Below are 25893 nucleotides of genomic sequence, written 5' to 3' on the forward strand. Positions count from 1 at the left end.
GAGTAGGGCAGGGAACCAAGTCTCTCCCTGTGCTTATATAATAGCATTCAGCATTTTTTACCCAACACTTCTTAAGAGTAAATGAGTACAATGGTACATTCAAATCTGTTTATCAATATCCTGGTTGAACAGAGAACTTTGAGATATATTATGTCATGTGAACAAGGGGAACTTTCTGAATTTCCTTGGGATGAAAAAATGAGCAATAAGTCAGAGGAGGACTGGCCTATTTTATTAGTTAGGATATAGATTTAGCTTTAACAAAATAGATGTTAAACAAAATAGAAGTTTATTTCTCTTTCACAGAGATATTTGAGCTGGCATGGATACTCTGCTCCAAGAATTCTTTGGGAATAGGCTTCTTCCTTTTTTGTTGATCTGTATCACTGGGATGTTGCTCTTGTTCACATGATCCAGGATGGCTCATCACCTGATCTGCATTTCAGCTTGGATGAAAATGGTGAGGGGAACTGGGGAGAGTGAGTAGGAATAAGTTAGAATGTGCTATAGTAATATTATCTTCAGATCATTGGTGGCTTATGTTCTGCACATGTTACTTGTTTATTGTGAGTGACAAGGAGTTCTGCTTCAAGTTCCTATCACTTAGAGACAGCAGCTGATGAACATCACTGTTTGGAACATCTGGAACATTTTGGGGGCCTATGGTGGGAGAAGGGCATACCAGAAAGCCTTGTCTCAGCAGTTAAATGACTTTGCATTTCACCTAATGTCCAGAACTGATCACATGACCATACCCAACTTCAAGGAGCAAGAGGCTAAGCTTATAGTGGAGTGGAAATAAATGGCTGTGATAACTACCACAGAAGACAATCCCTTCAAAGATGGCCTGGATTGCACATACCTATTCTTCTTGAATACTATAATCAGACTCTAGGCATATGGTAACTCCTAGGCAGAAAAGAAGCTGGTAAATGTGTCTCCATTTTTGTTACACTGATTATGATTTCTAGAGCTGTGTTTTTCTTTTTATGAGGACTTCCAAGTTATTTATATGTCAGAGAGGAAACCCATTGGAAATAGTGTGTTCGTCATTACGATAATGTCAACTGGGATGTGTGGTCTTTATTACTGGAGGCCATGTGTCCAGCTAACCAATGGGGTTACATTACTATATAATAATAATAATAAGAGAATGGCCACAGCAGTGTTGACACATCCACATTGATGGGGCCGCAGATGAGAATAGCACACAGCTTACGTATTTGTGAAGGGCCTGCAGAACTGTCTGTTAGAGAACATTTGGAACTGTTAAGCACAGAGAATCCCAGTGCTAATTTATAACCATGTCAGTAAAGTTAGAACTTTCTGTCCTTTATCTCTTCCTTTTTCACCTGCAACTCTGGAAAGCTGCTGGCTGGCTAATGAGTGGGCAAGTGGAGTGGAGGTGCGGTGAGACAGAAACTAACCTTTCCTACACTCTAGTATGCACAGGGGTGGTGATAATTGGATGAATTCAAGTTTTAATGTTAGAACGGAAGAAAGTTCTTATTGCTAGACAGTAGCCAGAGGAAAGCTGAGTTATTGGAACTGCCAGTTGCCTACCCATTCTCCCCTACCTTCCTTTTGACAGATTTGCATTTTCCCCTGTGCACAGTGACTCCACCTGAGAAATACATTTTACTGCCTTCTTTGAAGCTAAGTATGTTCCTACAGCTATGTTTCTGGGCAATGAAACTGTAAGCAGAAGTCTTGAGTTGTAATGCTGATATATATCTTTAAGTATCCCCTTCTACCCTTTTTCCTCTATCCTTTTCTTTGGTAACTGGATCTCTTGCAGCCACTTTGGACCATGAGGAAGGGGGTGGTGGTGTCACACTTTATGTTGGGAGAACTATTAGATAGAAAAGCCAGAGTCCTTAAATAACCCGAAGCTGCAATCCTAGCTTTGTTCATTCACCCAAAAGGTAGTAGTTTTATAGAGATATAAATAGCTTCTATTTCATGTAATCCATCATTTTGAGGGTTTCTGTTTCTCTTAATACAATGTAATTATAATTGACATAAAACCCAAGATTACACATGTGGTGGGGGAGAAGGCTGTTCCACAGTGGCAGGTTTGCAGGTCTGCAGTGGTGAGAAGGAACAAACTTTGTTTTTTTTTTGAGTTTTACTCATTCAGTGAACTAGTCAGAAAATAGGTGTCTCACAGCTAAGAAAGTTTTTCTACACAAAGCAGAAAAGAAGAGGGGCAGGCTTGTTAACTTAGATCCTTTGTGAAGCAGCCATCAGTATGAGATTAAATATGCAATAAGTTTATTAGAAAAAGCAGCTGTGAGAGAGAAAATAATACAAAAGCCAGGTGAAGCTGTGAGAGTCATCAGAGTGCTGGGCAACTATGACCCTGAAGGAAGAGAGAGGTGGAGAACATTGGATGGAAGTGTCCCATAATGTCATCCAGTCAAGGGAAGGTTGGGAAAAGCCATCGGGAATCCCTGGAGCCAAAATTGGCCCTTTGGGTAATGCTGTGTCTCCCAGAGGCAGGTCTGCTTTAATGTCAGTACCACACTCAGTCACTGGCTGACAGCAGCTCATGGATGGCATGGGCTTGATATAAACCCTTCTGAGAACTTCAGAACTCAGCAGCCAGAGCCCTTGATAATTATACCAGCTAAAGCAGATGACCAGTGATGTACCTTTCAGGGACATCAGAGAAGCAAAGAAAATCAGCTGCCAATAGTAGGTGCCTCAGTGTGCACAGTGCCTCAGTGTATACAAAGGACAGGCTCATGGGAGAGTGGCTGGAACAGCCTGTACCCAACAGGATCAAGAGCTGCCACCAGAGTTTCTTGCAAGAGGTTAGGAAGCACATGAAGAATGACAGCTCAGGAGCTAACTTGAAGCAGATGCAAAAGATCATGCTGTGCATGAAAACAGACTATGAGGTCAAATAGTACCAACATCAGCTGCTGTGCATTGTAGTTTCAGTTTCACATGAGCCACCCAAACCATCATGGATTTGGCCATATTTTAAGGCTAAAAGGTGAGAATTCCACAGTGATGGGAGATAAGATCACCGTGAAAGTCAGCTCAGAGGTTTCTCAAAGTGATGCATGCATCACAGTGATAATTCATAGACAAAATACTTTAATAGTATTTCAAGCGTTCATGGATGATGATATATTTCCAACTGCTTGATGATTTTAAGTCTTTTTAATTTAAATTTAAATTAAAATATTAACTTTTTATGGCCATTATAGGTTCACAATACAATTGAGTGGAAGGTAGAGATTTCTCATAAGCTCCTTACCCCACACAGGCATAACCTCCCTTATTATCATTTAATTTTAATTTTAGCATTTAAATTTTATTTAAATTTAAAGAAAACTATTAAATTCATGCAGATGACTATGGATAAAGCAACAGTTTGTCAAGCAAGGAGATTTTATCTACCAGGTTCACATAGCCAGCCAGTGACAGGGCCAAGAGAATCAACACCTCTGACTCTTTCTTTGACCTTATGTTGTCTCTTTAAGAATGACTTCTAAAACGAGAGAGCTGGTTACAGTGTGACCTGGGTGACGTGCTCTTTAGAGAAGCAGGGTCACTGTGGAATAACAGCAGAGGTCTAGAGAGTGTCCCCAAGGCCAATTCTATGTGCATATTTAGGTGAATCAAATGTGAAGGGAAAAAGTGAGACTCAATGTGGAGAGGAAGGCCAGGATACGTTGTGAAAGGAAATTCATGCAGACTGTGAAAAGAAGAGGAAAGCTCTTCCCATGAAGTAGTTAAGAGTCTGGAGGGATCCAGAAGGAGGTAGGGGGCTTGGAGAAGTTAGAAGAGGAGAGAGTGGTGGGTGGAATCTTGTTCATGCTGTTTTCTGCAGGGCATCTTGACTCTGGCAATGAAATTGGAGAAAGGAGCTGTTTCAGGGACAGGGTCACTTCTAACAGAGATGTTCACACTGATAGAAAGTTTGAAAGGCTGTACTTTGGTTTCTATTTTAAACTTGAGAAGGTAGATAGAAATTTAACCACATTTTAAGTATGACCCTTGCAAGTGGATGGAAGTCATACTTCCTTGAGTTTGCTATCCAAATAGTAAGCATGCAATAAGTACGTAGAGAATAAGCAATTGAATGTTTGATGTCATTACTGATCTACAAGTGAAAATAGACATTCTGGGAAACTCCCTCATTGTCATATAATTTCTTTCCTCCTTTTGTTTCTGAGCCTCTGCTATGATGCCTGTAAGAAATAGAATGATGTAATTCAGGACGTGCATTGAATGCCTTAGGAATCAGCAGAGAACAGAATGCAGAGGGGACAGAGAGGACAGGGACAAAAATGTAAACAGTTCAGCATAGTCAGTTATGTTCATCATTTGGGAATGAAATAACTTAGAGAATGCATGTTCCCTTCTGACTCCTACTGTTTTAAGGTATCTAGGGAATGAGACGTTCATGGTGTGAATGTCGTTCTTACATTGGTTCTGCCCAGATAAGAGAGGCTTGATACTCAGACTGACTGTAGGCAGCCTGCTGGGCAAAGGGTGTACTAATATTACCGATTCTCAGATCCACACTCCACATATTCCTTTCAATTAGGAGATGTTGTATATCTTCTTTAAGAATTCAGTAGCTATCTCATATCAAAATTATTATAATTCAAATAATGGAATGTACTACCACAAAACACTGGTTTACCTCCACGATAACTACTAAAAGATATTTAGCCCATGGTAGATAAGTTCAAGAAATTTAAAAAGCAATACATTCCAAGGGCTAAGGAGGAAACACTGAATGAAGCATCACGATTCCTGACTTCCGTGTTGGCTCTATCAACAATAACTATAATTACCATTTATTCCATGCTTACAACATGCTAGATACAATCTGCTGTGGAGCATCGTATTTAATCCTCTCCATGAAGCTATATAGAAGAAACCTCAGGGGTATCTACTTCTCCACAGTGATTCAGTATTTTGTTTTCTCCCACTTTGGAACACCACTAGACCTCAGTTCTCACTGCTCTTGCTTGAGGGAGTAAGTATACAACTAGTTCTCACCCATAGATGGGAACACAAGTGATGTCAGTCACTCGTGGTTAATGTGATTAACAGCTCGTGTACTTTCCCACACATTCTGTCCTCCATCTGCCATCTGAAAGCAGAGACAGGGCCTAGAAAATGGCAGAGCCATATGATGAAAGTTACCAACATTCAGAGAAGAGGAAAACTGAGTCTAGAGAGATCAAACACTGTTCACAGGGTTTCACAAGGGGAAACAGTGGGATTTGATTAAGTAGTTGATTCACTATATCGTCATAATTATTAAGTGCACAAGTAGCCATGTAAACTCAAGTCTCTACAGCTTTATAAGTCTTAATTTCCTCTGTCATGTATGGACATTTTAAGACAGTCTTACAGGCACCTTATGGGGACTAATGTGCCTGTCCAATTCGGTTCTCATCCAATTCAATTTGTGACCAGAATCATGGAAAGAATTAAGTTTGTGAACTGAGGCACGCCCCACTTAATAATTTCTGAGACTCAGTTTTCCTATCTATAAAATGGGGACAATATTGACTCCAAATACCTTCTTAGAATTGTTCTGAGGGTAGAATGTAGTTATACCCCTCAATGTGATCTGTAAGTGCTAGGCAACCAAACACATCCGTCCTTATTGTAGGAATACTTTTATGATTCAGTTGCATTTGTAACTAAAAGAAAATTCCAGCACCTAAAAAAAAGAAAAAATAATAACACTTCGTATTAAAAAACAGAAAGAAATGATGTGCCTGGTCACCAGAGCTACCTGCTGATGACTCTGGCCAATTTCTTCTGGATCTTTTGAAGGTGAATAGTGCTTGCACCCAGGATACCATGGATAATGCAGGTAGATGGTACTCTGTGAATTAACCAGAAAGGGCAGAAAAGATGAGAAAGAATCACTGATTAATTAATTTGCTTGTTTGTTAATTCATCTTGAGAACATGAGGAATATGGTGGATCCCAAGGACATAGAAATGGAAGAGATGTAGTCTTGACCTTACTTTTAAGTTGCTCACAATACAGTAAAAAAAAAAAATAGACATCTATGTAAAATAACAGGTGCAGTGATGGAATTAAATTCAGGGTACTCTGGAAAAACAAAGGAGGTATGCTTATAACCCTAGGGCTCAGGGACACTTCTGCTGGGAGTGACTTCTTGAATCTCTGAAGGCTTGTCAAGTAGAATGATTTGGGGAAGGTGGGAGAAGAAGGCTACCATGCTACCATGATGAAATTTAGGTAAGAAATAGCACAGGAACGTATGATACCGTAGGAGCATGGTGTTCCTGGGGTGAAACTGTGTGTGTGTGTGTGCGTGTGTGTATTTGCTGGGGTGGGTAGAAGGATGACAGGATGATGGGAACATGTTAAGGAAATTTTATCTGGAATGGGAACATTGAAGGGAGTAGGTGGTGGCTGAGGAGAGGGTCAGAGTTGAGAGCAGTTATGCTGGGAGAAATGCTATTGTACTAATTTCTATAACAAGAACTGGAATTACAGTGCCAGTAATCAGGATTGAATTGAAAAGATGGGGAAGAACAAGAGGTATCTTGGGTGGAAAATCAGTAGCCTTGGAAGAGGGAAGAGTTAGAATTGGAGGTCTAGGTTTCCAGTTTTGATAATAGGATTGATGGTTTTATTGCTAACTAAAACAGAGAATGCTGGAATTGTGATTTAGGGGAAGGCAGTAGATTCGTCTCTGTTGTATTAAGTGTGATATCAGACTGTCTGCCACCCAGAAGATGGCAACAGGCCTGTAAGGGCCAGATAGTGCCCATTGGAAGGGCTTGGGTCTCCATCCTCTGTCATTCACAGAACTTTCGGTGGTCAGGAGCAGGTCAGGGGAAACCAATAGAGAATTTTCATCCCAATTCTCTGTGGCAGCTGAAATCTGGAGATAGTCTTCTCTCAGAACTCTCTGCTCTTAATTCTAGGCATTATCTTTTGGACCCTCTTAAATGAAAAGTGAAAAATCAAATGTGAGATTCTGAATCCTATAGCAGCAAAGAACCCTGGGGAGGGAGGATCCGGTCCCTACTCTGCCTCTAATTAGGAGGGTCAGTTCACCTCTTAGGCCTTTTCTTTCTTACCTTTAAATGGATAAATTTACAGTCATTAACTTATGAATTTCTTTCAAGTCTTGAGGTTCTATGAACTATCTCAACTGTGTTTCTGCTTCATGATTCAAACTTTTAACTCTGAAATTAATGTAATATTAAGCAATAGTCTATTTTAAAAGTAAAAAAAAAAGTAAAGTTGCAAAATCTTCTAAGTTACCGAGTTCCTGGAAACTGTTCATAAATCTGTACACAGGGTTCATCTGCTACCTGGATTTCCATTAACCCAGAGCTCTGTTAACCAGCCCTGCATATGGTAAAAATTCTGAGTGGGGCTTTAAGTTTATGCCCTGGGTATGTTGATGATTGATATTCAGCATGGCTGCCTTGAAGCAATGTAGGAATCCAAAGTCATTAAAGGAAGAGGAAATTATGTCCAGCCCAGTTTCAAAGGTGAACTGTATTGCTTTCACATGATTCAAAAGTCATTAATCTATGTGTGGTGTATATCAGGGCTCTCTGACCTTTTTGAGAAGGGACTTTTTTAATTTCCGTAAGACAGATTCTTTGATTAACCAGAACTTCCTTTTTTCCCTCTGAATATATTAGATAAGAGAGTTTCATGTTTATCTACAAGATCCATTGCTATATTCAGCTTAATTTTATGCTTATTTGATGTTAAACATAAGGGAAGATGAATCTGATATTTAAGAAACAGTGGGAAGACCTTTGTATTAAAAGTCAGGAGACCTTAGTTTATGTCAGAACTCTGTCCCTAATGAACCTGAGTGTGACCTTGGACAAACCATTGTACTTTCTGGGCCTCAGTTTCACTCTGTCTAAAATTAGAAGTCTACAGTAGATAATCTTTATGAACTTTGCAGTTATAAATTAGCCTAGGTATCTATCTTCCAAATCTTTCAGTTAAATGCAACATTAACTATGCACCATTTTATTTTCTACACAGGCTCTTAACTAATTAACATAATGTTAGCCCCATTTTATAGTTGTGAACACGGAGACTCAGAGAGACTAAACACCTTATTAGTGGCAGAGCAGGAGTGTGAAAGTCAGTATTTGGTGTTCAAGCTCTTTCTTTCCCATGGTCTCCTGTGGTTTTCATGAGTCCAGAGCAGGGTGGGGGGTGGTGATGGTGAACTGCAGACTTGGAGAATGAGAGGCTTTGCCTACCATTGTCTCTTGAGAGGATGATGGATATTTCAGTGTCTTTTTCAGTTTAAGAAATGCACTGCATTGCTTTTTCGTGGCTTTTGATTGTTGCTTTCAATCTTTCCTGGATCAGATCTGTCTGCCTGTCTGAATAGCTGGTAATTTATCTCTGGGTATTTTAGGTGCCTCAGATAAAGGTAATATAAATATAATGAAAGAATGAATTTCTTTCTGACACTTGGTGCCATTTGTATAAAGGAATGAAAATCTTTAAAAATACTGTTTTTAAAGCAGCTTTTCTCCAAAAGTGTTCTCTGGATAAAACTCAGCCTTACAAAGCTATAAAAGCATTTTAGTGCCCAAACGAATTTAGGATGTGTTTCTTAATATAGTGAAACTTCTCAGAACCTTTAAAATAATAATGTTCATTGTGAATTGAAAGCGGGGGGGAGCATATGCTCTATTCTCTAACCATAGTTAGTGGTAGAATCTCCTCCCATCCTGTCACCCAGGATGCTACAAGGCTAGTTTTCTAATGAACTAGAAATAGAACAAATAGTGTTGTACAATCCTGTATGCCAAAAGGTAGGGTAACTACCATTTGTGTGCCAAGTACATTTACAAATGAGATTTTACTTTTTTCAACTCTGTGGGGTGATCTTTTGATTCATATTCATATGATGAAGAATTGGAGGCTAGGATAGGTTAAGAAACAGTTTGTAGGGGCATAGCCTAGATTCAAACCTATCTCTAACTGTTAAGTCCCACTTGTACACTGCATTTCACAGTATGTCTTAGGGTGATGTAGTGAGAGTCCAAAGTCTTGGGCTAAGGACACAGTGTCCTCTACTGACAGATCACTGTGACCACACTGAAACCTAGGCAGAGACAATTTGAGACACCATAGGATCTTTTCCATTCATTGCTCTTTCCCTTCCACTCTTGGGATTTCTGTGATGGTTTCTTCAATATTCTAGGAAAAATTTTATTTCTGGGTCTGTGAATAAAAAAGACTTTGTGGAGCTCTTGTTTTGGAAGGTATGATTTATAACAATACGTCATTCAATATTTGGATCTAGCTTTTTGATAAGGAATTTCCCACTAGAGAAACTGTGTGACAGGTGTAATATGAAATTGGTATTGATGGCCACATCTTGGATGCATTTCCCTGTCATGCGTTATGTAGAATGTTTCGTTTATGCTGTTCATTTTGTAACAGTCAGAAGTGTGGTCTGGAAAGAATGAGGATATTGGAGTCCAGTAGTTCTCCATGTGAATTCCAGCTCCAGTACCTATTTCCTGTGAGGATGTGAACATGTTATTTTTTTCCCCATTAAGTTTATTGGTACATTTTAGGTATAAAATACATTTATATACATCATTGGAATCTTGTACCATTACATGAGTATCTTGGTTCTTATATTTTTTCCCCTTCCCCTTCCCCTGCCCTCCCTTCACCTCCTTCACCCTTCCCTATTTACTCCATACTTCCAGCGAAAATGCCTTATATGAATGGAGAAGATACAATGCTTTCTCTTTAAAGTGGGGAACAAGGGCAGATATGCTTACTCTTCATCTGTCCATTAAACTTTGAAACCTAGGCCCAAACCAAAATAGTCTGGCAATAAAATGATGCAATTAGGATAGGATTGGCAAGGTAGAAGCAAAATCTTTATATGTAGATGAAATGATCATCTACAGAGAAAATACTAAGAAATCTCTAGGAGCCCCTAGAACTTGTTTTTGACTTTAGCAGGATTAGAAAACATAAGGTATACGTAAAAATTCAGGTCTATGTATACTTGCTATAAATGAAGAATTGGATATTGAAATTTAAAAGTTATGTGGGAGTACAAAGGACCTAGAAAAGTAAAAAGCAAAAGAAAAAAAAGTGTTAGAAGACATTTAGTACCTAATTTTAAGACTTCCTCTAAAGTTACAGTAATCAAGGCAGTGTTGGTATAAGGAAAGACATATAGATCATTGGAATAAAACAGAGAATCTAGAAATAGAACCACAGATATATGGTCCACTGAGTTTTGAAAGATTATTTAACATTAACATTTTATAGAATATAAACTCAATTCAAGAGCCAAGGAAAAGATAGTGTTTTCAGCAAACAGCACCAGAACACCTGGTATCCATATATAAAAAATTAACCTCAACCCTTTATTTCCATACATAAAAATAACTTGAAGGGATCTATGAACCTAAATATGAAAGCCTGAAAGTATAAAACTTTAAGAAGAAATTATAAGGGAAAATGTTTATGAATTTAGGGTAGGCAAGAACTACCTAGGATACAAAAAATATGATGTATAAAAGAAAAAAATTGATAAATGAGATTTCATCAAAATTTAGAACTTTAAATGACATCATTAAAATGAAAAGTCCTTAAACAGACCATATTTACAATGCATATAACCTATACTAGAATATATAAAGAACTCTTACAGCTCATTAATAGACAACCCAATTAAAAAGTAGACATAAGAAGATGATAAATAGCCAGTACAGCACAAGGAATGGTGTGCAACTCTAGAATCAGAAAAATACTAATCAGTACAATAACAAGATTGAATTATACACCCATTAGGGAGATGAAATTAAAAGTTTTAAAAGCCTTGTCATGACATTTTCTTTTTGTTGGATTCTCCCCCTTTGCATTTAATTTGTCACGCCCAATGGATTCATTCTGCTGGGCTTCCTGGGGTTGTGATCCTCATTGTCTTTTCCTAGGATATTGTCTAAAATTTTTTTGGAGTGCTGGTTTGGCATTCATGAAGTTCCTGATGTGCTCTTTATCATGAAAGTATCTTATTTCTCCATCAATTTTGAAAGATAGTTTTGCAGGGTACATCAATCTGGGTTGGAGGCTGTTTTCCTTTAGGGCTTGAAATACATCACTCCAAGCTCTTCTTGCCTTGAGGGTTTGCATTGAGAAGTCTGCTGTGATTCTGATGGGCTTTCCTTTGTATGTGATTTGTTTCTTTTCTCTCACTGCTTGAAGAATTTTATTCTTCTGTTGGGTTTCTGGAATCTTAACTATTATATGCCTGTGTGTAGATTTTTTTTGATCAAGGCTAGCTGGAGTCCTATATGCCTCACTTATCTGTATATCAAGTTCTTTTCCCCTGCTTGGGAAGTTTTCTGTCATCACTTCTGTGAACAGTTTTTTTATGTCATCTGCACTCTCTCCTGTTTCTTCACTGACTCCAATCAGTCTTATGTTATTCTTCTTTACATTGTCTAGCAGCTGCTGGATTGATTTCTCATGTTCCCTTACAATTTTAAAGCAATTTTTCTTTTCCTCCTCCCTAATTGTAATCTTATCTTCTATATGTGAAATTCTATCCTCACATTGGTTCATTCTGCTGTGCAGACTTTTGATGGAGTTTTTAATCTCCTGGAAATCTTTGTATCTGCTTTATGGATTCCATTTGTTTCCTGTATTGGGATTCCATCATGTTCCTCAGATCCTCTATTTTTTTAATCTGTGTCCTCTCTAGATTTATTAATCATGTCTTGCACTATGAACACAATCTTTGGTGTTATCTGAGTAATTATTTCTGATTTCATTTTTCCCAGATCCTCTTTTGTTGCCAGTTCAGAGAGTCCAAGTGGTTGAGTATCAGATTGTTCCATCTCATTTCCCTTTGGGGTTGCTGTAGGTGATCTGGAAGTCTGTTTTTGAGGCTTGTTTATGTGTCTTCTCATTTCCACGGGGGGTGGGGTGGGGTGGCGGTGCTCACCTTCTCTGCCCTAGGAGCATGGAATGTTAGTGGGGGAGCCTCCATCTGGGTGCTGGAACTGGCTCACCTTCTCCACCCTAAGAGCGTGGAATCGAACATGTTATTTTTGTTGTTGATTCTGTTTTCTTATCTGTCTTGCAAAGTAGTTGGAGGGTTACATTAGACAATGCATGCATGATTGATGACACATGGTTTGAGTTCAGGGGGTGGTAACAACTTTTGCTATTGTTAATTGGAACTTCTTTTATATCTCTGTTCTTATATATCACTGTTCTTTACTTTCTTTTATATCTCTGTTCTTATATATCACTGTTCTTTTACTTCTTGGTAAAATTAAAATTAAAGAAATCTTATGATTTTAGGTGATTTGTTCATAGTGGGAACAATCATCTCATGGTCTATAATCTTCTGTGTATTTTCCCTCCCCAGAGACAGGTAGGTTCTTACCCAGATAGCAGAGCAGGAGGAATTTCTAATACTGTTTGTCCATGGGCTGTGCATAGCAGAACTCTTGCATATGTGTAAGTTCTTTGTTGAATAAATGGTCTGAATGAGTAGCTACAATCAATTTCAAGGACCAAGAGTATGAGTTTTCCCAGACAGTTTGTTTTTTGCACCTTCCATCATAGAAATGGGGAAGGTTTTTGTGTGGGGGAGTAGTCAAGAATAAGTCTCATGGTATAGGATATCCAATGGGAACAGTAACATATCCCTTTATTTTTCCTATTCCCATTGCCCACTTGTAAAGTTTTCCCTTCACACCTGCTGTCTCTACCACTGCCCTTGAAATCCTCCATTTTCTGTATTCATTCAGAGCTCCATTTGCTGTTGTGTATTTTCCCCATGTTGCTTGTGTCCATTTCAGCAGGTTATTAAAAGGACTTAGATTTACAAACAGAATACTACGGTTTGGATCTCGAGTGCCCCACAAAGGACACATATTAAAGGCTTGGTTCCCAGAACTGTGCTATTGGGAAGTGATGGGATTTTTTAAATTAATTATATTGGAACATTTAAGGTATACAATATGATGACTTTCATCCTTGGAAATTTGCATAATCCATAATCCTTTACATAATCTGTGTTGGTTCTTATTTTTTCCGAATTCCCCTGCTCTCTCTTCAACCTCTCCACCCTTCCTTATCTGCAAAGACTTTGTTTCCATTTTTTCATTTTCTCATATTAATTCCATTCCCTTCTTTCTTTTCCCCTACCCCTCCCATTTTTCCTTCCCCTTTGACCCCTTTCTTCCTATTCCACACTATCTATTATACCTTTTAGTCCTTATTTACATTTTCAGTTTCTCACACTAGAGAAACTATTTGGTATTTACATATGTGTGTTCTATTTATTTCACTTAAGAGTATTTAGGGCCGGGGATTTAGCCCAGTGGTTCCATTGCCTGCCTTGCAAGCTCAAGGACCTGAGTTCGATCCCCAGTACCAAAAATAAAATAAAAGAGTATCTCCTCAATGTGCATCCATTTATCTATAATTGTATCTAGTTTTCAATTTATTAAAAAACCACATTTCCTTTATCCAGTATCCAGTTGATGGGCATTTGGGCTGCTTCCAAGTTTTAGCTATCACAAATTGTGCTGCTATGAACATGTGTGCATGTATATCACTGTGGTATGATTCTTTGAATTCTTTGGGGAAGATACCCAGGAGGGAAATAGCTGGGTCAAATGGGACTTCCAGTCCTAGTTCTTTGAGGTATCTCCATTCTGATTTCCACAGTGGTTGCACCAGTCTACACTCCCACCAGCAGAGGAGCAGGGTTCCTCTTTCCCCACAGCCCCACCAGCATTTGTTATTGGTTCATTTCATGATAACAGCCATTCTTTCTAGAGTGAGGTGGAATCTCAGCTTCTTTTCATTTGCATCTCTCAAATGACCAGTGATATTGAACATTTTTTCACTTGATCTTAGCCAAAAGACCGAGAAGAGATGAGCATTTTTTCATGTTTATTTGCTATTTCTACGTCTTTGTCTGAGAAATGTCTGTTCATTTCAGATGCCCATTTTTGGATTGGGTCTTAGTCCCCATTGCATTGATTTCTTCCCTGATCTTTATAATTTCCTCCCTTCTATAGGCTTTTCATTTGTCCTGCTCTTCTTTTTCTAGAAGCTTGAGGTTCAGCATCAGGTTGTTTAACTGGGCTCGCTCTGTTTTCCTACTGAGTAAATACTGAGTATTTACTGCTATCATTTTCCTTGGTAAGACTGCTTTCATTGTGTCACATAGATTCTGAGATGGTGTATTGGCATTGTCATTTAATTAAAGAACTGTCTGATATCTTTAATTTCCTCTGTGACCCATTGGTTGTTCAGAAGTGTGTTGTGCAGTTTCCATGTGTTTATGAAATTCTTGAGGTTCCTTTTGCTATTGATCTCCAATTTCATTGTACTATGATCTGATAATATACAAGGGATAACTTCAATTCCTTTGTAGTTACTTAAACATGTTCTATGAATGAGTATGTGGTCTATTTCAGAGAACGACCCATGTGCAGCTGAAAAGAATGTATTCTGATTTTATGGGGTGGAACACTGTAAACATCTGTTAAATTTATTTGTTCAAGAGTTTGATTGAGTTCTAGTATTTTGTTGTTTATTTTTTGTCTAGTTGATCTATCTATTTGTGACAGTGGGGTATTAAGGTCCCCCACTACTATTGTATTAGTGCTTATATGATTTTTCATGTCCATTATTATTTGTTTTATATAGTTGTGCGCACTAGTGTTTGGTGCATATATATTGATGATTGTCATCTCTTCCTCTTGGATTGTTCCCTTTACAAGGATGTAGTTTCCTTCTTTATCTCTCTCAATCAGTGTTGGTTTGAAATCCACTTGGTCTGCAAAGAAGATAGCTACTCCTGCTTTTTATCTGGTTCCTGTCACACGGAGTATTGTTTTCCACCCTTTAATTTTCAGTCTATGAGTTTCTTTTTGAATTAAGTGTGCTTCTTGTATGCAGCATATTGTTAGATCTTGCTTCTTGACCCATTCTGCCAGTCTATACCTTTTGATTGGTGAATTGAGACCATTAACATTGATGGTTATAATTGATATGTATTGACTTATCCTTGTCATGACTTTTTCTTTTTGTTGGATTCTCCCCCTTTGCATTTAATTTCTTGTTGTGCCTGATGGATTCATTCTACAGGGCTTCTTGGGGTTGTGATCCTTATTGTCTGTTCCTAGGATATCATCTTAAATTTTTTGGAGTATTGGTTTGGTATTCATGAAGTTCCTAAGGTGCTCTTTGTCATGAAAATATCTTATTTCTCCATCAATTTTGAAAGATAGTTTTGCAGCATACATCAATGTGGGTTGGAGGCTGTTTTCATTTAGGGCTTGGAATACATTGCTCCAAGCTCTTCTTGCCTTGTGGGTTGTGTTAAGAAGTCTGCTGTGATTCTGATGGGCTTTCCATTGTATGTGATTTATTTCTTTTCTCTAACTGGTTGTAGAACTTTGTTCTTCTGTTGGGTTTCTGGAATCTTAAAAATTATATGCCTATGTGTAGATTTTTTTTGATCAAGGCTAGTTTAAGTCCTATATGCCTCACTTATCTCTATGTCAAGTTCTTTTCCCTTCTTTGGGAACTTTTATGCCATTACTTCTGTGAACAGTTTTTTTTTAATGTCATCTGCATTCTCTCCTGTTTCTTCCTTGATTCCAATCACTCTGGTGTTATTCTTCTTTGCCTCATCTAGCAGCTGCTGGATTGATTTCTTGTGGTCCCTTACAATTTTGAAGCAATTTTTCTTTTCCTGGTCAGTAATTGCAATCCTATCTTCTATATCTGAAATTCTATCCTTGCATTGCCTCATTCTGCTGTGTAAACTTTCAATGGAGTTTTTAATCTCCTGGAAATCTGCTTGTATCTGTTTAATGGATTCCATTTGTTTCCTATGTTGGGACTCCATCATGTTCCTCAGGGCCTCTATTTTTTATCTGTTTCTGCTCTCGATTTATTAATCATGTCTTGCACTATGGGCACAATCTCTGCTGTTATCTGAGAAATTATTTCTGATTTTATTTTTTTCAGGTCCCCTTTCATTGCCAGTTTAGGAATTCCAGGTGGTTGAGTATCAGATTGTTCCATCTCATTGCCCTTTGGGGTTCTCTTAGGTGACCTGGAAGTTTGGTTTTGGGACTTATTTGTGTGTCTTCATATTTCAACAGATGCAGCCTGCTGTGTCTTTGTTGAGGCTTCTTTTTGCTTACCCAGTGGTCTTGAATTCTCAGCAAGGTGCTGAGCAGCCTTTACTCTGTTGCTTATCAGTACACCAATTCCTGGGTTCATAGTGGTGGCCTTCTAGTTCCCTGAGCTGACCTGTTGTCTGGGCAGGCTTCTTGCTGGGGCCTGAGCACACTTCAGATGGTATCTAGGCATTCCTCTCTCTGGGGTCCCTATGTAGCTATTGTTTGGGAGGGCCTTTGGTTGGGGGCTGTGTACCCCAGTTTCTGCTGTCTGCTCAGTCTTTCGCTAGGGTCTCCTCACAGTTATCAATGGTATCGGAGTGAGCCTCTGCTTATTGCTTGTGTGCCTGTACTGCTCTTCTCCAGGTGGGTCTCTGGCTGTGGCCGATGGTATGTCAAGTCTTTGGCTGAAGCCTGTGTGCCAGTGCAGCCATTTTCTGGCCCATCTGGGCCACACAACTGCTCCCTGGGATCTGCACACTCAAACCAATGGCGTGGCAGGCCTCCAGTGGAGGCCTGCATGCCCGTGCAGCTCCTCTTTGAGCAGGCTCCTGGCCTGGGGCTTGGGCTGGAGCCTCTGGTGTCTAGGTGGCAGGTGATGGGATTTTAACAGAGGGTCCCAGTGGGAATTCTGCAGGTCATTCGGAGCACACCCTTGGAGGGGATAGTGGGAGCCTAGCTCCTTCCCTTTACTCTCTGTAGTGTCACAGCCATCAGGCAAGTGACTTTCCTCCATCACATACTCCCCTCCATGTGATATGGCCCTTCCACAGGCCTCAAAGCCATAGGACCACTCAATCATGGACAAGAACTTCCCAAAACTGTCAGCCAAAGCAACCCTTTTCTCTTGATTATCTCATGTATTTGTTATACTAATGGAAAGCTGACTGGCACTTAGACTGTGTATAGGACAAAGCATGATGACAATTTGAGTAAAACCTAGTGAGACACTGGATGAGATGCAAGACAGAACCTTCCTGTTTGTCATGGAATGGCCCCATCACCTCACCCAAAACATCCAACATAAAAACAGCAACAGTTAAACTCCACGATTCCTAAGTCAGTGACCCCATACAGCAGTTGGAGGAAGAGATGATCATTTTTGTAACAAAATTTGTAAATGCTAGGATTATTTCAGAGCTCAAAATTTATTTAAAAAACAAAGACAGGAGTTATATAAATATAGAGCTGTGAGACTTTGGTAGACTTTTCAGAAAAGGAGAAATGAAGTCAATCAATATCGGAAAAGAATCACAGGCCCTAGAGTAAATTGATGAGAAAATAACCAGTACATTAAGGTGGGGAGAGATGGGGGAACAGGGACAAGAATTCAGAATCAATCTCAATTTCTCATTTTCTCTGAAAGATAGACTTAAGGGAATTAAAACAGATGTGGCATGTAAGTGCTTGCAAGTCTTAAAAGGGAAGGTACATATTGATTTCTGTAAGGAAAGTCAAACAATAATAATCTAGAACTAAAAGCAGTAAACCATCTCACCAAAACTAAGGTTTTAGGGTGGAGAAAGATGAGAAAATATAGTAGTTTTCTTATTAGGGTAGAGCAAAGGGAGGCAGTAGGCTATATTGTGGAAGAGTTCCTATCTTTTCTTCCTCAGGAGAATAGATGATACTGTGATTATGGAAACAAGAAAAGAGAAGATGGTCACTATGAAATAAAAAATAATAAGGTTTTCAAATTAAGAAGGGAAAATAGAATTAATGGGAATTTGATCAAATCAGCACACACACACAAAAGCAAAAGAGAAAATGCAAAAATAGAGAAAACAGGTGTGGCAAGATCCTTATCTAAAAATGAGTAATCCAAGGTTAAATGCATTGAATAAAATAGTAAGGGACCTTGTGTAAATACAACAATTTATTTTATTTTTTTTAAATTTTATTTTATTGGTACATTGTAGGCATACAATATAATGACATTCATCATTGGAAATTTGCACCTTTACATAATCTCTTGGTTCTTATTTTTCCCCCTTCCCCTGCCCTTCCTTCAACCCCTCCATCCCTCCCTATTTACAAAGACTTTGTTTCCATTTTTTCCTTTTCTCATATTAATTCCATTCCCTTTTCCTTTCCCCTACCCCTCCCACTTACCCTTCCCCTTTGCCCCTTTTCTTCCTATTTCACATTATTTATTATACCTTTTAGTCCTTATTTACACTTTCAGTTTCTCACACTAGAGAAAATATTCAGTATTTACACATATGTGTCCTGTTTATTTCACTTAAGAGTATCACCTCAATGTGCATCCATTTAGCTATAAATGTCTCTAATTTCTCATTTTTTATGGGTGAGTAGTGCTCCATTTTATATAAAAAAACACATTTTCTTTATCCAGTCTCCAGTTGATGGGCATTTGGGCTGCTTCCAAGTTTTAGCTATTGCAAATTGTGCACAACAATTTGTTGAGACAATATATGTATTACATTTTATTTGTTAATTTGACTGCCAAGTGTGTATAAAATTAATGATTTACTTGCTCATATGTTAAACCTTTAGAGATTAAAAAGGCCGATTTTATCATAATTCAATAAAAATTGAAATAGTTAAATGGAGTCAAAAGATTTTATCTTTTTGGAAATTGGAAAAGTCTCTACTAGATAAAATGTTGGAAAAAAGGAATTTAAAAGAAAAATTATAATGAAAAAAAGTTCTTATGAGACAAATTTAGTACCAAAATCTATGGAACATAAAGCTAGATGCAGAGAAAATTTCAGTCTAAAACATTTCTCTTGTGTCATCATCATTAAAGAAGAAAGAAAAATTAATACTCATTTCAAGAAAATAAAATGACAGAACTAGGAAAAAGGAATTGATCAAGATGAAAACATGAATTAAATAAACATAGCAGAAGTAATGAAATTATGCTAGGTTTGAATGTTTAAAAGTCTACTAAAAATAGATACTATGAGTGTAATTAAGGGAAAAGAGAGATCACACATTAATAAAGACAAAGTGGATATAAACAAGGAGAGAAGAGAGATAAGAGCAAGTAGAAGTAGGGGCTATGGTGTGCTGCTGAGACCCCCATAAGACACTTCTTGCGGGAAGGGTTGGTGGCTGAAGGCTTGCAGCTGTGTCTCTCCACAGAAAGGGCTTTGGCCAGTGCGTCTGTGTTGTGCAATCTACAGCCTGGTGTGTATTGCCCAATAAATGTTGGGGACAGCTCATGCATCCAGAGGTTGATTGATAGAGAAATATAAAATTCTTGCCCTTAGGACAATTCTGAAGTACGATACCTTCCAGAGAGATGGCCAGGGGCTTTGTTGCTTTACAATTTAGTTGACCCTGTGCCCAGCTGCATCTGCTTGTCTTTCTTTCAAGTGTAGCTCCTGAGAGCAAACCCCAACAAACCGGTTTTAAGGAACCAGATTTAAGATACATCCCTAGGATCAGAAAATGAAAATCTAGAGAATATGGACAAATTTCCTAAGAAAAAATAAATTACTGGCAGGAGATGGTTATTTATTGTTTCTAAATCAGCTTTATTGAAATATAATAATTGTACCCATTTTAATTAAGCTCACAGATTGATAAGTTTTGACAACCATGTACATGCATGTAACTCTCACCACAATCAAGAATATTTTATTACCTCAAAAAGGTCCTTGTGTTTTTTTGTGCCACACCTCGCCTTTTTAACCTCTGGTCTCAAGTAACTGCTGATCTGCCATCTATCACTGTAGATTAGATTTTTAGAGTATGTGACCTTTAGTTCAGACTTGTTTGCATGGCATAATGTTCTTGAAGCTCATTCCTATTAATACGTTATTGGGCTTTCTTTATCTATTTCCCTTCTCAAGGATTATAACCCTGTGCTGCTTATAGCTTATTTACTGGAAACAGTCGTTTCAGGAATCTTGCTTAATTCTATAGATTTTTTGAAGCATAATGATGAATCTGGTATCATCTACTATTTATGGCTAGAATAAAAGTCCTCAACATTCTTGTTTAGTATTTCTTTAAAAGTTATAGAGTACTCTAAGAAAATAAAATGAAATAAGTAGTTATCTATAATAAAATACAGGTAAAAAGGTGATAAAATTATCTCTGTTTGCTAATGTTTAGTTTGTTTATCTGAAAAACACTCTAGGGAAACTACTACTAATATTTTGAATAGAAGGTAATTTGGCAGTTTGCCTAAATATAACATACAAACATTACATTAATTGGTTTTCATTGGTCCAATAATAAGCAACTAGACATGGAAGTGAAAAAATGTGCTACTGGGGCCAGGGATTTAGCTCAGTGTTTCCAGCTCCTGCCTCACAAGTGCAAGGTCCCAAGTTTGATCCCCAGTACCAAAAAAAAAAAAATGGCGTAAGCAATGAATGTGATCATGATGGAAACATGTACTAATAAAAAAATTTAAAAAAACAGAAAAGAAAAATATGCTATTTTTAGTATAACAAGATCTACACAGATTTAAGAATAAGTTTGACTAAAAAGGCCAGGACTTGTATAAAGAAAACAATCTTATTGGTAGACTAAAATATAGTTAAGAACTTACTTTTTGTTTTACTCTCTGTTCCAAGTTCTCTGTGTGTATTAACCTATTTAACCTCAGAAACCTTGGAATGTTATTATTATTCCCATTTTATGGATGAGATAATTGAGATTCAGAGAGGTTAAATAAGTTGCTCTAGTACATCCAGCTTACAAGTATAGAGCCAATATTTCAAAGTAGGACTGAACACAGGAAAGATATGTCCTAGTCTTGATTGAGGTTACTTAATCTAAAAATATTCTAACATGCAAATGCTAATATGATTACATCACTTTCCTACGTCAAGTTTATTCCTTGTCTGCTATTAGTCTAAAGTCAGTATGCAATATGTATATGCACCAATTCCCTGAGATAGATGTAACTACAGTACTATATGTCACAAAACAAAAAATACTAAACAAAAACAAATAAACTTCTAAAATATTTCTCCAATACACCTCCTCCATGCTTCAGTACTATTACTAAGGTAGTAGTTGCTCATCATCCATTTATTCATCCACCCATTCATTACACAGATCATCCTGGTGGCACTCTAGAGAGCATATTGGAGTGGACCATGAGGGATAGGAGTGAGCTCAGTTGCAAGGCAGTCATGGAAGAAGGAGAAGAGGAGAGAGGTCTAGAAATAGACAGGAGGAGGTGTATAGGAGGATATACTTAAAAGAAAAAAATGGCAGCACTTAAGTCTAATTGAGTGTGAACGGAATGTTGAGAGAGTTGTTTCACTCTGGAATGACTCCCAAGATTCTAACTCAGACAACTGGTAAATACTTTTCAGCCTTTAACCTTGTTGGAGAGAATAGGTTCAATAATTAAAACTTATTCTAGAGTCTTTTAGCCAGACTGATATTAATCTATTAGCTAATATTCTTTGGTTTATTATCAAAACTAACTTTCATCCCTCAAAAGTCACATTTACCCTTTAGTAGCCTCAGTGCTTATACTTTGAAAGTGTAAACAGCATGGCAACATAAAAGATGAGAAATTGTAAGAATCTGATTTGATGTAATAATTAGAATCTGAAGTAGAACTTTCTGGGCCTCAGATCTAAACTCTCTTAGCCTATGTGTAACTCAGCTTTCTCTTCAGCGAAGTGTGAATAGAGGTGGTGCTGTGGCATGGAGTTCTGTGAAGATTTAATGTGTTGGTGTACAGGTACAGTTTGTGGCATTAAGTACGTTCACATTGTTATGCAGTGATCACTACTATCCATCTCTAGAACCTTTCTCGTCATTCCCAACTGTCAGAAGATGTTAACTATCACCTTTCTTCAGAGTTTCCAAGAGATTCTTATAGATGTATTTTGTATTTTTGAAGATACTGCATGTGTTAAGAGGTAACACATTCTAAGTTTGGTCTGCCACTCAAATGTATTTTTCGATATTGGTTTCTACATCTCAGTTCCCTCTATGGTCCTGGAGACATGGAATAACTTGATGTTTGGTGTGGTTTGAGTAACTCCTTTTATTTGCATATCATATCTGGGAAGGTATTACTCATACCTCTTCACTAATACATAGGGTTATCTAGTCCTTGTTCTCCCCATGAACACATTTCTCAAACCAAATGTGGCTAGCTTCTTTTGCATTCACCTCTTCTGCCCACCACAAAAGGGAAGAGCTCCAAATTCCAGATTTATTTTCTCTAAGCAATTTTGGGAGGATCTTTTGGTAAATTTTTTATACTACTCTGTCATTTGCATTGTCTACTCTTTGCATTTGCTACCTCAAATCATTTTTCTAATTATTCTCAATATGATATGGTGCCCAAAGGAAGGCTCCTGGGTTTTTCACTAAATCCTCACCTCCACCAGAGTTACCTATTAACATAAATGGTAAAATCACTAATCCAGCCTATTGTTCATGCCAGATGTCTGAGTTTAATAGGAAAAAGGTATTCCATCTTTCATGGCAGTGATTGGGTTAAGGATTAGTATGTGATCCAATTTAGATAGCATGAAAGGAAGATAACTAGGGGCTTCTCTTTGTTCTTATTTCTGTGATCCCTTCTAAAAATACTCCTTGTCTCCTCTGAGAATTGTTGTGGATAGAAGCCCAGAATTTCTCTATCTCACCTCCTTTGTGGTCACAAGGCCTAGCCGGGGTCATGCATATTTTCCTAAGAGAGGAAAAAAACACCATGCTTATGGTATAGGGGACTAAGAGTTTAAAGTGAATATTTTGCATTTGTGATGGTTAATTGGTGTGTCTGCTAAGCTGGGCATGTGTTATGACTTGAATATAGATGTCCCCCCAAAGCCTCATGCAGTCACGGTGGGGAGTTTCAGAGGTGGCTGGATCTACAGTGTGTGATGCTAGGGTTGATTCATGTGCAATGCTAGGAACAAGGGCAGTAGGATTAAGGGTGTGAGTGCTGCCCACCCTAAGTAGCCTGAGTAAGATATAAGAGATAGAAAAAGCTGCTAAGGTCCCTTGCTTGCCTTGCTACCTTCTGGTTGCCATGAACTGTTTCTCCTCTGCAATGCCCGTCTGCCATGCCACCCTGCCTTAGAGCCAGCCAATGATGGACTGAAACCTCTACAAATCATGAGCTAAATAAACTTTTTCTCCCTTAACTTTATTATTATTTTCTCTCAGCAGCAAGAAAAGTAACTAAGATAGCATGGTACCAAGAAATGTAACCAAACATTGTCCTAGATATTTTTGTGAGAGTACTTTTGGGTGAGATTTACATTTAAATCTGTAGACTTTGAGTAAAGCAGATTGTCCTCCATAGTGAGTGAGCTTGTTCAATCAGATAAAAGGTGGTATGGAACAAAGGACTAATTTCTCCTGAGCAAGAGCAAACGCTGCAGCAGATGGCCTTTAGAACTGAACTAACTACAACATTGGGATTTCCTGTGTCTCCAGCCTGCTGGCCCATCTTGCAGATCTTGAACTTGCCTGTCTCCTTAAATACATAAGCCAATTTCCTACAATAAACCCTCCCTATATATTCACATTATTCTACTGGCTTTGTTTCTCTGGAGAATCCTAATATAGCTTTTGAAAGTAAGAGATTTTATTTATGGTTGGAGGTATTTGCATTTAGTTATTTTTCTTTCTAGGATTTCATAATCTTTTCTCTCTACTGCATCAGTCAATCTCTTCCTGCCTCTTCTGCCAGTTCCATTTTCTCTATAGCTCTCTTGATGTTGGGTCCTTTTGTATGGCAACATCCATGTTATTCTGCTTATCTGTATCTATTTTGTCTTCTAGGAGATTTCATTTAACCCTTGGCTATATACTGAGGACATTCCAGTCTATACTTTAAACTTTAATCTTTTCTCTGAGTTTTAGATATACATACTTGCTATGGTTTGGTTGTGACCTCCAAGGTTCATGTATTGGAAGCTTAGTCCTTACTATGGCCATGTTGGGAGGTGTGAGACTTTTAAGAGATGAAGCCTAGTGGGAGATTGGGAGATTCTTTTGTCACTGAAGTACTGGTCTCAGAAAGAACTGGGAGATTCCAATATCTCTGGCTTCTTGTCTTGTAATGTGATCTCTCATTTCCATTCTTGCTCCTGCCAGGATGCCTTAAATTATATGGCCCTCACCAGGGAGCTGTATTTTGGACTTTCAGCCTCCAAAACTGTGAGCTAAATAAATTCCTTTTGTTTATAATGTTACTCAGCTTCAGGTATTTTGTTATAGTAGTAACAAACAAATTCATCGACTACTGAACTCTTTACTAGAAAAATTCACCTGGATATCTCACAAGCTTCTTAAACTTAACTTTGCCAAAACAGAAAAAAATTTCCCCTGCCAGATCAACCTACATAGTTCTTTATTAATAACTCTCAGGGAAGTTATGTAATATTTTGAGGCCTTTAGAGTCTTGGTCTATAAAATGAAGATAATAATAATGTAACAATTAAAGTAGCCAATACATGTAAAAACAACACAGTGCTTAGCAAATATAAACTCTATGCTATTGGTCCTTTTCACTTTATTGTTGTTCTTTAATATCTTGCAGTTAGACTACAAATTCCGTGAAAGGAGGGATCTTTGTTGTAGAGCCCAATACCACATATTGCACGTGACAGGTGGTTATTAAATATTGATGAATGAATATAAGAGGGAATATACCCTTATATGGAAAGCTAGGATTTATCTTTCATTTTTTTCCTTCCTTTACTGACTGCTTAGCCAGTCAGTCAGGAGAACTGTTCTACTTCCAAAATATATCTTATATCTCCTTCACAAATAAAATATTCCCTAGTCCAGCAAATTATCATCATTTTGTTGAAGTATTATAAGGACTGTCTGCTTCTTATTTATTAAATATGCTGCAGTTTGAGAATATTAAGGAAAAGAGGATAGGAGAGTATAAGATGGGGATGAAAAATGAAGGGCTTTTCTGATCTAGAAGGAGAAATTGATGTCCGTGGAGTCATTACTGGACATTTCTCACTCTAGGCTGTATCTGGTACTATGTTGGTGGGGACCAGGGAATGGCCAAAATCTCCAGACAGGTTCAGAGCTCCAGCTATGCTAGAAGATGCGCCAGGAAAATGTCTGTCTATGGCTCAGCTTGTATAGGGGCCATTTCACACTGTTCTTGGTATTCACTGAGTCCCAAGTCCTAAATTCAGGATATTCAAGCTCTAGTTTTCTTTCTGTAAAGCCAGAACCAAGACAACATCAATTGCTCTAATAATGGGCTGTGGGGACCACTTCTCATTGCGAGACAGCTTAAAGTATGAATGAGTCAGCAGAGCATGTCTTGAAGGTCATTGGGAGCCAAAAGAGCTGGGTCCTGGTACTGGGGTGGGTGCTGAGAAGAACCGGCTTAAGTATTCTGGAGTTTTGTATTTTTCTCTCTGACTCTTTCTGTTTCATCTTTTTAGATTCAAAAGTGCCTCTCCAACAGATTATGTCGGCCTCCAAAACCACATTCCTATAATTAACTTCCTTGAATGCAGCTTTAATGTGGCAAGATAGAGGAGAAAGAAGTCAGAGGAAGATCTTGTAGATAGTCTCTCTATGCTTCCTTCTTTAAGTATTATCCCTTCATCTTTGAATACCTGGTGAAGAAGGGAAAGGAGGAAGTCTGCAATTTATTTGTAAATAACTTGGACTGAGTTAGAATGAGGATAGTGGAGTAGGCTCTTTCTCTAAGTTTTTGTGATATTATGACTTTAAATATTTTGCCTTGATGTTT

The sequence above is a fragment of the Heterocephalus glaber genome, unplaced genomic scaffold (assembly GCF_053883595.1).
Source record: "Heterocephalus glaber isolate CG9 unplaced genomic scaffold, H.glaber_assembly_v1.0 deba00001509, whole genome shotgun sequence".
In the NCBI taxonomy this organism is placed as follows: domain Eukaryota; kingdom Metazoa; phylum Chordata; class Mammalia; order Rodentia; family Bathyergidae; genus Heterocephalus; species Heterocephalus glaber.